Genomic DNA, 14,988 nt, shown 5'->3' with positions numbered 1-14,988 from the left:
TTGGAATAAGTAAACCAAAAAACAATTTTTATTTTTTTATTTTTTTAAATATGTTTTTATCGATTTTTTAGAGAGAGTGGAAGGGAGAAAGAGATAAGCTCAATGAGAGAAAAGCATCAATCAACTGCCTCCTACATGCCCTCTACTGGGGATGAAGCCCACAACCTAGGCATGTGTCCTGACCAGGAATCTAACTGAGACCTCTCAGTCCATGGGGCGATGCTCAATCCACTGAGCCACACCGGCCAGGTGATATTAACATATATTTTTTATTATTAATTAATTTATTTTTGTTACAAATGGTTCTCCTTTCTTCCTCCAACACACTCCTCCCTATCCTGCCCGCCCCTCCAAATAAACATAATCATTAATAGATTTATTTATTTTATTTCTTTGTGCCCACAATACTCTGTTTGGTGTTTTGCACATCCTATAAAGCCAACAAATGATTCTGAAGGCCCAGGAGAGGGTTCAAATTTAACATGCCAATCAATTTAAAAAAACAGAATGATTTTCAACTTAATATACCAGGTGTCTCCCCCCTCATTCTTTCTTTTCATAGTCAGTATTCTAGTGACAGTTATTCATAGCCTCTGCTTTAAGGTATTTATATTCTATAAATTCTGCAACGAACTCTTACCTGGATTTTATACTATCATTTTACAAAAATGATTGCCATCAGGATTATCAATGACCTTAATACTGTTAAATCCAACAGCTTGACTCAACAATATTTGACATTATCAATGATGTTATCTTAGAAAATCTCTCCTCCCTCTAGTTGCCACATCCACTACTCCTAATTTTTCTTCTACCTTTATAACTATGCATGCTTAACCTAGTTAGCCAGTTTCCAGTTCCACTCAATCGCATTGAGCCTTTATCTTAGAAATCCTGTAATATGCCACTGATCACATCTCTCTCATGGCCTCAGTGACCACCAATTGGCTGATGACTGAAAACTTTCAAATCTACCCAGTCCAGACCTCTGCCCCATGAACAAGCCCACATAATGCCAACTATCTACATGACAGTTCATCTTAGATGCATAGTAAACATCTCAAATTCAACATGTTTACTCATCCCCCATCCCAAAATATACTGCCCTCTGGTGTTTTATAATATGATAAATAGCACAAACAATCCTCACTTTGCTTAAGCCAGAGACGTGAAAATCATACTTGATTCATTCCATCTTTTTCACTGCCCACCATAAATTTATTTAACTCTAAGTATCTGAACATATTGTGTATATGCATGCATACACACATACACGTGTGTGTGTAATGAATAAACAAAACTTTGATCTAAATCTCAAGACACTAGATGATCCTATTTCACAAGTACAAAATCTTTCACACTGCTTAACTACAATTTTAGGGTTCTTGTGTGAATATAATGTTAAAAGACCTACAAGTTCAGTTTGAGATCCCTGACCACAGACTATATGTAGCCTTGAGTCCAAACCACTTTTCAATAAATATACATGGACCAAAATGGGAAGTGTGCAGATAACTGGGTGCATTTCTTCTGCACTATTGAAGACATAGGGAGAGACTCATTTCTATATGGTATGAATATGTACTACACAGGTGCTCAGGCCAGTTCTTCGTTCCCGTTATACTTGTCTAATATATTTGTAAAGAGCAATGGCTGCCTAAGGGGTTATCTTCTGTATGGTGCTAAGTCACTGGCCTCACCACAGACACTGTGGCTGGTGGCATATTCTTCCCCTTGGTATCTCTCCTTTGCTTCTGGTGGTGGTGACAGCATGCATTCAGAAATTACAAATTTCTTCAGTATGTTCTTATTACTTTCAATAGGGCACAGCCCATGCCTCGCTTCCCTTAATAGCACTACCAGGCACATTTTATGTAGTTACAAGTCTTTGGGGAAAAAATAAAAAAAAAGGCAACATGAGAAAAAAATACTTAATTTGCTAAGCTAATTGTGACTTCCACTATAGCCTAAGGTATAAAATCCTGTTTAGTGTGTCTAATTCTGCATAACAAACCACACCAAAACCTATTATTATCTTTGAGTATATCAGTTTCATACTTATTTCTTGAAAAATGGTTTGTACTCAAGGCTACAGTTTGTGACTATAGCACACAGACTGAATTTCTAGGTATTATTAACATTTTATTTAACTAAGAATTGTGGTTATCTTGGATCATAGGAGCAGATGTAATGGTGGAATTCTGGGCTTCAGAACACTCAGTAAACACATAAAAAACATTTGTAGGATACATCCTAGAATTTAGTTTTATCTAAGCAACATAAATAATTTTTATATTTGTGAAACTGTATATCTGCTTCCTGAAGATATAGATCAAAATTCATTTATTCATTACATATATATACAAACATTTGTATACATGTGTATATACACTCACTATGTATGTATGCATTTATGTATACATGTTTATACTATAAATATAAATTCTGTTATGCTCAGGCACTGAGATTTGAATACATTGTGTGCAGCAAAAATGAAGAAGGGTCAAGTATAATTTCCAAGTTTCTGAATTAGGCAAGATGGTTATTATTGGTACTGTATATTAAATTGGTTATTTTTTATTATTATACTTCAAATGTCTAGGGATGATGAGCTTAGGGAGATTCTCACTGGGGTCTCCCATATGTTTGTAGTCAGATGGCAACTGAGACTCATCTTTGGTACTTGCAGTAGGATGGCTGAGACAGCTGGAGTCTAGTCTGGCATTTCTACATGGGTATCTAGAGCTTTATCACAGTATGATGATATCAAGGTATTCCATTTTCTTACAGGGCAGCTGGCTTCGCCTACATCAAACAGTCCAAATGACAAAGTGAAAGCCGTCAGGCTCTTCAGCCCTAGATCTAGCACTTGACACAGCACAACGGTCGCCATATTCTATGGGTCAAAGCAGTCACTGAGCATACCTGATTCAGGGGGAGAAACTATAGATCTCATGTCTCAGTGGGAGGACAGTTGAAGAATGTGTGGCCATCTATAATCTGCCACAGTCCCCAATAAGGTAAACCATTCATAAAGTACATAAAAATGGGTTTGCCCTGGCCAGTGTGGCTCAGTTGGTTGAGTGTCATCTCATGCACCAGAAGGTTGCCTGTTCAATTCCTGGTAGGAGGCATGCAGGAGGCAGCTGATCGATGCATTACTCTCGCATCAATGTTTCTCTGTCTCCTTTCCTCTCTCTCTTAAAAAAGAACAAACATGGGTTCAAGCCAGCTTTTAAATTTCCTACTCTCTCCTTAGGTCTGCACATTTCCACATATAAATTTGTAAGCATTGTTCATAAAAGTCTATCCCTTACCCACAAATCTTGGTTTTGTTCTACGATCCATTATTTCCTCTTAGAAGTACATTTCCTCTAGTATTAAGCATCTCAGTCAAAGATAAACCCTCAAGAACTCCAACAAGACAATCCAGGTCAGTGTTCCCACCCCAAGTCCTCTAGAACAAGACCATTTCGAAATGTCTTCACTGGCAGGAATTGCTGATTTGTGAAGAAAGACTGTCTTAAGTCAGGCCTATCAACCCTTCCACATCTTCCATCATCCAAGAATAAACAGTTATTTCAAAACTGGTACACTCAACGTTCTAGTTGACATATTGAACAAAATTAAAAAGCCAGCAAATAAATAGGATGGCTTAGTTTAAAAAAAACAACAAAAAACAGGGAATATGTATTATTAAAAAAATAATAATAATAAGATACTTCATTTCTCACCTAAAAGGAGGTCTTTAATAGGACAAATTATTGAATGATGAAATACAGTACCAGCATTTTCAGAGATTCCATGCTGCTAAGAATAAAAGGTTGCCCTTAACTGAGCCATGTACTCTTTCCCTCAGATGTAATATGACCTCCAATCTCAAGTAAATCTTCTTCATCCATCATTTTTACCCATGTCTTTTAAAGTGTATATACTCAAGGTGATAAAGGCCGATAAAAAATTGTTACAGACATGAATGAAAATATGAAACATGTGAATGTCTATGGTACTTAATTTATTACTACAGTCATGTTTACATATTTAAAATTATATATTACATAATGTATTAACTTAGAAATAGTTTTTATTCATGTTTTATGAAGACTATTATTCTATTTTTTATATGCATCATTAGCATAGAATTAATCTTTTGTCATCTAACACATTTCCAGAATTTAACATAGTCCTTGCTAACTAAATTATTTGAGATATAGCATTTATTTATTTATTTATTTATTTAATTTTAAGCTTTTCTCCCCTCCCCCCAAATGTTGTTCTGGGAAGTAACTGTTTGCTTAATGGTATACAGTTGTTGCTATTTATCTTCTTAATTTTGAGGGGATATCATCTTAATTTTTGCAAAGTCGTGACTAATATATTGCTGTTTTTAGTGATCTTTAGAATTATCTAAAACATCAGTTTACATTTGCAATTGTGAGTTCACATCCCTAGGAATAATTACTAAGTTTGTGTTGACTTATATACCTATTTTTAAATAGATTCTATGGAGAACTCTAGAGACATCCAAAATGAGCCTTGTTTGATTAAAAACAATATTTACTAAATGGTAACTCTTTATTTCAAGTAATTAAAATAGCACTTGGTGAATGAGAAAATTCATAAGGACATGCAAGGTTATAAGACACTTTTGTAACAGTCCATTTTTACTAGGTTTTGCTTCAGTAACAAACAACATTATAATCCCAATGATTTACAAGAGGATTTATTTTTTTATTTACATTATATGTTCTATTCTATGTATCTTCGTTATTCTCAGATTCAGGCAGGAGGAGTAGGCTTTATGAGTGATATGCATTCCCATGGATACATTGTTTAGTAGCACTTAAGCTTTTGCTTAGATGTTTCACATCGCATCTACTCAAAGCAGGTCAGATGGCCATGATCACATCATTGGTATGGGGAAGTATAGTTATTCCATAGAAAAAGTACTTCACATTATATAGCAACTGACGGAGATATATAATCCTCTTACAGGGAGGGCATTGGGTACCTGGGAACAAGAAAAAAATCTCACACAACTCTTTCTGATAAATAATTTTGAGGAGCAACCTTGTCCTGTATTTATGCATTTATGGGATCTCTTAATGTCTGCTTTTAGCTACACAAAGAGCCATCTGAAGCATTTTTCCGAGCACTTCTTGGGTATTACTGAAATTTTTACTCAAAATTTGACCCTCTTCCTTAATTTTGCTGGAGGTTGTAGAGTGTGTTGATGAGGGAGCAGGGGCTTAATTCTCTCAGATACAAATATAAAGAGCACTCTGCTGTCATTCTGAAGTCTATAAACTCATTTTCCCACTCCCAAACTTGCCATTCTTGAATGAATCCTATGCTTACTGATGTTAGAAATTAATTACATTTATTATCTTTGGGGAGTTTAGTTGTAATTTTGCTAGAGTAAAAGATTGCAAAATCTGCTCCTGGGACCTATTTTTACTATTTTTTTATGATTAATTCTATCTAGATCCCATAACATTTATTATTTAATCATAACAATCATGCAAACAATATAATTGCGTAGGTGCTGGTCATCAATCTTTTATGGAACTTTAAATTAGAAAACATAAAAAATATAAAAAGTGGTGTTTCACAGCATTTATTTTCCATTAAAACAACCCTCAAAATTTAGCTCATGTGTACTATGGTGATTAAAAATACTAGTTTGATTTCATGCAATCTGTATTGGGATCACTAAACAGGTGATATAGGGACATCCATTTAATTTTCTATGCCTCAGGATCATCATGGCAAAAATAATTAGTTTCTATTTTATTCATTTATTGTTAGGATGAAAAGAAGATCTGTATATATAAAGTCGGGCCTATGGCAGAATAAATATACAATAATTGATAGCCATTGTTGTAATCACAATTATTACTAATAACATCTGAATGATTTTGAGGATTAAATGAGTTCATATTACATGTAAATCACTTAGAGCAATATCTTTTACACAAAATAAGCAATATTAAAGTATTGGGTATAATACATAATCATGTATTATCACCATCAAAAGTACATTTCTCTTTTCTAGAACATTCACCATGGGTAACTGAAGACGGCTGGGGAAAGATCCAACCACAATCACATTCTTTTCTCTAAAATATAAAGACGTAAAATATTGACATACACATGTTTGTTTTCTCATATCTTTCTCATCATTTTCTCTGTGTTCTTTTTTAGTACTTCTTAGTCTGGCATTGTGGAAATCAGATTATTTGTATATTTTTTAAATTTTTTTATTTATTAATTTGTTTTTGTTACAGATGTTTCTCAGTTTTCCCCCATTGACACCCTCCAACCACCTCCCCCCCCCCCGCCCCATACCCAGCTTTGTTGTCTATGTTAATTGGTCATGCATACATGCAAGTTCTGTGGTTTATCTCTTCTCCTCCTAACCCACTCCTCTGAGACTTGTCAGTCTGTACCCCACCTCTATGTCTCTGGGTTAATTTTATTCATCAGTTTGTTTAGTTCATTATATTCCACAAATAAGTGAGATCATGTGATAGTTGTTTTTTTTGTGTGTGTGTGTGTTTTTTTTTTTTTTTCTGCTTGGCTTGTTTCACTTAGCATAATACTCTCCAGGTCCTTCCATGCCATCTCAAAGGATAAGAGATCTTTCTTTCTTACAATAGATAATATTGGGTCAAATCCCAACTCTGCGACTTAATACTTCCAACACCTTGAAAAGTTACTTAACTTCTTGTATCCTCAATTTGCTCATATTTAAAGTATAAGTATAATTTATTTCACAGGGGTTATCACATGGCTCAAGAGACATTATGAACTAAAGGAAACTAACGTCTCTTAAATACTATTTGATAAGTGCCAATGCATATTCACAGATATTATTCAATTTAAAAATAATAATGGGCTACAAAAATGTACTCAATAAATACTCCTACTTCCCAAAGTTTTGAAAATTTAAAGTGGCACTTGACATATTTAAGGGATGGTTCGGCCCTTGCTACTTTTCAAGGTAACCTAGTTCATAAACGGAGAGCATAGATTGCGTTTAAGAAGATGTTTCCCAATGCTTTTCTCCAGTATGCTTATCCTTCAAGGTACTTTATGAAAAATGACTCTCTGGTCATATAAATTTGAGAAATAGTGTACATTATGTACACTGTATCCCAATTCCTAATACACAAAGGGCTCTAAGAAATCTTGACAAAGAAATTAGTTACATGTAGGAAAATTCAGTTAATAAACTTCATTATGACCCTAAAGATATTTTACATATAACCATTAATAACAGTCTGGAGCTAGAAAAACACAGTTGAATACATGCCTGTGCTTCAACGTATCACCTGAAGTTCCGAGTGTACTCTGAGAGGTGTGAGGCTGGAAAATACAAGGAGATGGAAAATGTCCTCCTCACCCAGAGAAATGGCACAAGAAAAATTCCTGTTTAAGGTATTAAACATTATGCAAAAAGTACGTGAGACAATGCTAAAGAAGCCAGGGTATTTTAGCTTGTACCTAAAAACACAGCCTAGGTCAAAATAATTGGGCACCTGGGAAATGAGCACGGTGTCTTCACTCCTATTGAAAACTGCCATTTCCAAATTGCATGAAGAGGTCTTATTGGCTACAATACAGAATCCTGCAGCAGGCCAATTACCCAGTCAGAAATGTAAAAGAAATCTGTTCAAAGGCCTCAGAGAGTTTCTGAGGCAGCTAGGACTTGAGGAACTAGAACCTGGAGAGGAGGAAATGTCATCAAAGTGAGCCCAACTTTCTGGGTATTGCACTTTTTCTCGGGGCCTTTTCCCATTCTTGGCAGGAGGAAAGAAACTGGTAAGCCAGGCAGAAAGCAGCTATTAAGATACATAGAAGCTATCAAAGCGTTAGGAAACTCCCAAGGCTGAGGATCAAATATTTGAGTGCATGGTTGCCCAGGCAGTAGCACTGAGGGACCTAGATCCCAGACGGAGGGGGATACAAATAAGTGAGACTAACACAAGGCACCGGTTTTCCCATCAAGGCATTTGCTTGTAGAGTCATACAGAGCAAGAGGATAGGAAACCAAGCAGAAAGTGGCTGAATATCAGGGCAGAGATGCTTATTGTCTTGTAGTCCTAGGGAGACAAAAATGCAGAGCAGAACCCACAAGGAAGAACCCTGACAACAAATGCAGGCTCTTGGTTTCCATCTCCGCAGAACAATCCTTGAAGAATGCTACTGAACCAGTATTATAACACATACTGCAAAGTAGCCTCAAATTTCTGACTAAATCGAAGTTGTCTGTCCCTTGGCTGTCTGCCAGAGAATGGGATAAATCCTCTCTGGAGAAAAATATCATCATGAGGCAATACAATTTTTTTTTATATGTGTCCATTGTTCAACATTTTATTAAAATTCATTACCAAAAATAGCACTGGGCGTGGGGCAAAACTAACAATAGAAATAAAAGGACAGATGACCCAGGTTATTAGACAAGGACGTAAAATGTGATGATTATGTTTAAAATAATAGATGACTAGAATGGAAACTCTCTTCTAAGAACTCAAACCTGTAAAAATGGGGTGAAAATCGATTTCAGTACTAAGAAAAACACAATCACTTAAATTAAGAACTCAGTGGGTGGGCCTGATAACAGGTGCCTGCAGCTGAGTGGAGCATTAAGGAGCCAAGAAGTAAACCATGTGAAAACATCCCTCTGAAGCCCGAGAAGGACAGGGTCCATGCGGCAAGGATTTGCTGAGAGGAGAAACTAGGGTCCCTGAGCCTTAGAACACTATTTTAAAAGCTGAGTGATGCTAAAAGTCTTTCAATGCAACTTGAAAGCATTTACTTTCCAGAGGACACCCCATTGTGTTGCATTGTATTGTTTGTTGTTGTTGTTGTTGTCACTCATGTTTGTTTGTCTCTACTTTTGCCTAATTTTTCTTCCTTTGGAGTTGAGAAGAGCTTGAGGTTGAAGAGGAAGTCTCTTCCCAAAGCATTAAAATTGCCTGCAGTTACACATTATAATAGTAATTTTAAAAAATATATAAGATAAACAGGGTCAGATGAAGATGGGTTATAAAGCTACACCCCTATAAAGCTACACCCTCTGGGTCTTTATATAAGTTTTCATCCCCTAAACTCTCTATCTTGGTTCTCATATCCTTGGCCAACTTATGCTTAAAATAGTCCAGAAATCACACTCTGCTTTTTTCCAAGCATTAAAATTCTTTCATAGAGTTGGGTTGTAGAGTGTAATTCAGGTCAAGTTGGGAAGAAGTAAGACCAGGAGGTTCAGTAAGTTGTGTTCATTAAATTAGTTATCTAATTCCCAGGTTTAGGTAGGTGATATTACTCCTTTCTTGGAGAACAAAAAAAAAGCTGCCCTGTTATTAATTACCGAGAGTTTTGGATATGAGATAAATTAATATACAGGTAAAAGATCCCAACAGAATATTTGGTCAAAAAAGCAATAGCCAAGAGGAGTAGGGTGTATATGACCTGCCTATTGTGAACTGAGACTAATTGCATTCATCACTTCTTAGTCTGCAGCTCTGTACCTGGAGACTGACACTTTGTCCTGCAAACTGCTCTTTGCCCAGCCACTGGGGAATGGGATAAAGCAACTGGAGCGGAGCCTGGGGCAAAAAACTCCGAAGAGCAGTGAGCAGTGATGTCCCCAGAAATGACGGGGCATTTACTGACCCAATAAACTGAAAAGAAGCAAAATTACTTTCTTAGGTGATGAAACTAGGGCACTAGAAACTCGTACTAACTAGTTCACAAGGAACAGAGTACAACTGGCCAATTCAACAGAAATCCTTGGAATTAACAAGAAATAAAAAAAAAAATATTTAAAGACCCATCACTGAGAATCGAACTGAACCACTCAAGACACAGAAGTTTTTCCATTCTTGTGGTGTGATTTCAAGACAAAGTCTCATCAGGGTATACGGGTGGGTCAGTCAATGCATAAAGAAGCATTCATTTGCTCAGTTACAGGGAAACCACTGGAGACATTGGTTATCGATGCTCAGTGTATGCAAGATGAAAGTATAAGGCCCATTTATAACTACATACCCCCCCGCCAAATTTCAAGCACATAATAAGCTCTAGAGTTGGAACTGAGCAGGTTCCTACAGGCCACCATCTCCAGCCGCAGTTGAATCGAGCTTCTTTGATTCAGTGGGCACTCACAAAGGGGAGAATTAGAGGTGTGCCCCCTGGGTATTTAACATTAAATTTCTCAAAGTAACTCTCACCAGTGCTGTTAAAATGGAGGGACCTTTCCACAATTCCTTATCTGAGAGGGAGATTATGTTTAAGAAGGATTTTTACTCTGTATTATGCAAAAGATCCAATTCAGCCCTGTGAGAATCCAGTGTCATTCTCAATCATCTGAAGACAGCCGTGGTTCCTCTCTGGAGATAGATGTGAAAACAGTCAGATCTTCCCTACTGGGAAAGGAACTTAGTGTTACAAACTCCTAGGGTTGTGTTGCTGTTGTTAGGAGTGTTTGTTTGCTTCCTCCTTGGCCTGTTGTTCCTTCCTTTGGAGTTGCAAGTAATTTGGGACTAAAGTTTGTATGTTTGCAGATCTATTTGACAGGGAAAACTGAAACGGGGTCCACAGAAAATGAGAAAGTTGCAAACGAAGCTTAAGAACCTGGAGTGTATAACCAGCACCTGGGGGAAAAGCTTAGCCTGCTTCAGCAATTTGGGGGTCAATTAAGAGCACATGGGCTGAGAGGGTAATTCAAGTGTCCCTTGTCAACAGATTATGCGCTCTCTTCAATGCCTTTAAGGCAGGGCAATGTCCCAAACAAATGAATGTTGTCAGGTGGAGGACAAGACATCTGTCTCAGTCCTGGAGATTTTCATCGGAAATGCTGCTTTTTCTAACCACAGATAGAAATCACAGCTTTCTCTCATTAAAGAATAGCTCCCACTGGTGTTAGAATCCCTCCCTCAGGTCTCCTGTGGATCAATTATTCTTATTCTTTCACCACAGACAACCCCACACATCTGGGAGCACAACTGAATGCATTTTGAAAAGGATAGAATATATAAAGAAGGAGGAAATGGTTAAGAGGAACACTTGTTTAAAATATTTCAAGCTGGTTTGACTTTGGATGGTGAGTACGCAATGCAATATACAGATCATGCATCATAGAAATGTATACTTGAAACCTACATAATCGTATTAACTAATGTCACCCCAATACATTTATTTTAAAAATTAAAATAAAATAGAGAAACATCTGTAACAAAAATAAAATTTAAAAAATAAAAAATAAAATAAAATATTTTACTGCTTGAAAGCTCACAAGAAGCACTGGGTGTGGGGAGAAGACTGCAGCCTCATTTGCAAGAGGGTGAAGAAAGGAGAGAGATTACTATATGTATCTAATAAGAGATGGGTTGGTAAGAAATTATAAAGTGTTACTTTAGACTTCTTCCCTGGTGATATGATTGAGCATAGAATCAGAGGTGTCAATGGATTTATAGGTGATTAGCTCAGCCGTGGGTTTAGGTGATTAGAGAAATCATTAATAGGTAGCAAAGAGGACATTTTTTTAAAATTAATTTGTTTTTGTTACAGATGTTTCTCATTTTTACCCCATTGACACCCTCCTCTGCTTCCCCCCTGCCTCATCCCCAGCTTTGTTGTCTATGTTCATTGGTCATGCATACATGCACGTAAGTTCTGTGGTTTATTCCCCCCCACCAAAATCCCCCTCTTCTGAGGCTTGTCACCTCTATGTCTCTGGGTTAATTTTGTTCAGCAGTTTGTTTAGTTCATTACATTCCACAAATAAGTGAGATGATGTGATAAAAGAGAACACTTTTGTAGAGGCGGAATGGGTGACCCATGCACAGATTTATACCAGAATGTGGAGGACTCGGATGAAAGGTATTCGCATTTGGCCAGTGACTGCATGACATTTGGGCAAGCACTCTGAAACCAGCCAGCCTGGGAATAAATCCCAATACTGGTACCTACTTGCTGTGTACCTTGCAGCTAGTTATTAAACCCTTCGGTGAATGACTCAGTTTTCTTTCCTCTAAAATGGAGGTATTAACAATTACTTTCTCATGGAGGTTTTGAAAGGATTAAGTAGAACGGTGCCTGCCACATTTGCTTTCTCTCTCATCTCTCCTCTCTGTTTCCCTCCGGTTGGCTTCTTTCTGGCAGCTTCTTCTCAGTAGGTAGCCGCTCGCAGCTTCCGTCGGTCCTCACAGCAGCCCCAGTGGAAAGGAGTTTTTCCCCCAATAGAGATAAGCTCTTTGACGTATGCTGATTGGATTGACTGCTGAGTCACAATCAAATCACTGGGGCGGGAGGTGAAGTGGATAGATGATGCTGACTGGTTATGCCCAGATCCATTGGCCACCCTGCAGCTAGGAGTTAGGCTCAATTCCACATAAACTCTGTGGATTTAGAGTCGAGTGGGATGATTTTTCTAAGGATCACTGGGGTGCAGTTATCAGAGAAAGAGGAAATGGATTCTGGGTAGATTGAAAACAAACAGATGTATCCCATGGCCCTGAGAAGGAAGTCCTGGCCTGATCTCCTACTGACCAGAAGCACTGGGTGAAGAATAAGAAAGAACTTTTAATAATGTCTCAACTAATCCCCGGTTCCTCTTTTATCAGCACTGAAGTTGTCAAAATCCTCAAGCTAGTCAAGCTCCTTTGTGATGTTCTCGTAGTTTCCTTTCATGGCCACCACCGTTTGCTCGGTGCACTGGATCCAGGCTCCCTGCAATGTCTCACTGACATGCTCTCTCCTTCTCCAAACGGTCTTCTCAGAAAAGCCTGGTTATCCGTCACTTACCATTCGGTGACTGTCCACCACTGGGTGCCCTCTCACAAGGTCCTTGGCATTTCTCATGGTGGAGGGGAAGGCTTTGCTCCCAGTCAAATGACCTCAGAATCATCAAGCAAATCGGGGGACAGATGTGGGGCCACGTATTCCACCCAGCTAGTCCCCCAATCAGCCTGGTAATAATTCCTGTTTCCTGCTGATAAGAGAGGGCTAGTCCCCTATTGGTAACTTAGGATGAGGACTTTCAGAAAGCCTTTAGCAGCAATGGCTTTGAATGACTGGCCTTTATGGTCAACTATTACCAACAGCCTAACACAGACCCTCTGCTTTAAGCTGGCCGATCTCCTCAGTGCCCCTGTCCATTGGTCCAGCGTTAGTTACATCACAGCACATCCTGAGACCTCACTCCTTCCCTGCATCTCTCCACATCCTCAGCTCTTCCTGGGTCCAGCTTACACAAGAAACTCTCCTAGGTTCGTCTGAGCCCTCCTGGCTGTTCCCTTCTTCACAGTCACGCAACGTGGTTGAACCACACAGCCTCGTCTTTGATTCTAAACATCCTTTCTATTTTCCAAACTAAGTGACACACAATAAAAGACTAGGATTTTTTGTTTTGGTTTTGTTGTCATTTTTATTGAATAGCCCCAAGTACCTACTCAGGCATGGGCACGAGGTTGACAGTGAATGGATGAAACGCCTGTTGATATTTCTAACATAAAATGCTAGTTCCCTCCCTCCCGTGTTTCTCAGACTGTGACTAAGCTGGTCGGGGGCTACAACGCTATTGTTCCGCCTCTCCTCTCTGCTTCGCTTTGCTCTCCGCCGGCATACAATCAATTAAGTCTCAGTACCGAGCCTTATCTAAAATATTCTGCTGTCATAAGGCAAGGACCTCTTTTATTGGCCTGTCACTTTTCAGCAGAGAACAAACTAAACCTGCTATTAGAAAGAAAATGCAATCTACTCTAGAAGTGTTCCCAGTGTATATATATATTTTAAAAATCATAAATTCTTAGTTTTCTGAGTCAGAGTACAATTGCAGCCATCCTAAATTTGTGCCCCTGAACAGAAATACAATTTTCATCCCCAATGCCTCTTGTCTTCTCTGTTGCCCTTCTTAATTTACAGTTATTCACTAACTAAACAATACTCCCATCCTGGTCAGTTGCAACTAAAAATCATTATGTGCTGACGACTTCGGGGTAATGGTGTTGGGAGGCAGGGGGGCGGCAACTTCTAGTCCACATGAGAACAGTTACCAGATAAGGAGACGAAAGAGCAGAAGGAACATCGACCTGCAGAGTTGAAGAGGTCAGGGTGAGGAATTTAGGACGGGGGTAGAGAAAAAGGAACCGATTTGGATGGCTGTCACTGCCCATGCCTCCCCTCTTTAGTGGAGCTGAGCATTAGTTGCTTTGAGGAGCAGCCCATGTAAGTTTGCTCCCAACGTTCGGAAGCCTGTCTGAGATTGCTTCATTACCTTACTCCCTGGGAGCAGGAAAAACAAAGCAGCAGAAAGCGTAGGAGGGGCCCCGAGTGACGAGAGTGATGGGCTGGAGTTTTGCCATGTTCTAAAACTGGCACCCTGAATAACCCGAGAGAGTCTTTTGGGACTTGACTCATGCTCCATGATTCCTCAGACAGAAAACCAACAGCCCTGAGGTGAGCATGCTGGACTAGAAGGAAGGTGGACTGGTCCTAGCCCTGCTTCTGCTCTGATTGGCAGTGAAAACAGAGGCCATTCCTTAATCTCCCTTATCCTCAGTCTCCCCATCTGTTGAACGAGAAGATGGGCAGCGATCTCGAACTCAGATGATTTCAGAGATAGAAGGCATTTCAGGAAATTTGGTGGTTCAGGAACACAAGAGAGGCTTAGAAGGACAGCAACTGGGGTGTGCATACCTGGTCTAAAGATGTTTAGCATTCACATTCGAGTTTTAGAAACAAACAGTGCATATCATCAGACCTACAGCTTTTGCCTCTAGACTAGTTACTCTTTTCATGCATTTCTACCCAGGCATCCTTTGAACATGAGTCCCTGGGAAAGCAGCCCATCATGGTCTGACCACCTCACGTCTCAGCATCAGATAAAGTGCCTGGACAGAGGAGGTACCAATTATAACTTGTGGAGTGGCTGACCATTCTCCTTCAACCTTTATTTTTACAGCAAAGTCTTCTGTTATTTTT

Source organism: Molossus molossus, unplaced genomic scaffold, assembly GCF_014108415.1.
Source record: "Molossus molossus isolate mMolMol1 unplaced genomic scaffold, mMolMol1.p scaffold_m16_p_15, whole genome shotgun sequence".
NCBI lineage: Eukaryota > Metazoa > Chordata > Mammalia > Chiroptera > Molossidae > Molossus > Molossus molossus.
Note: the sequence above shows the minus strand (reverse complement) of the source record.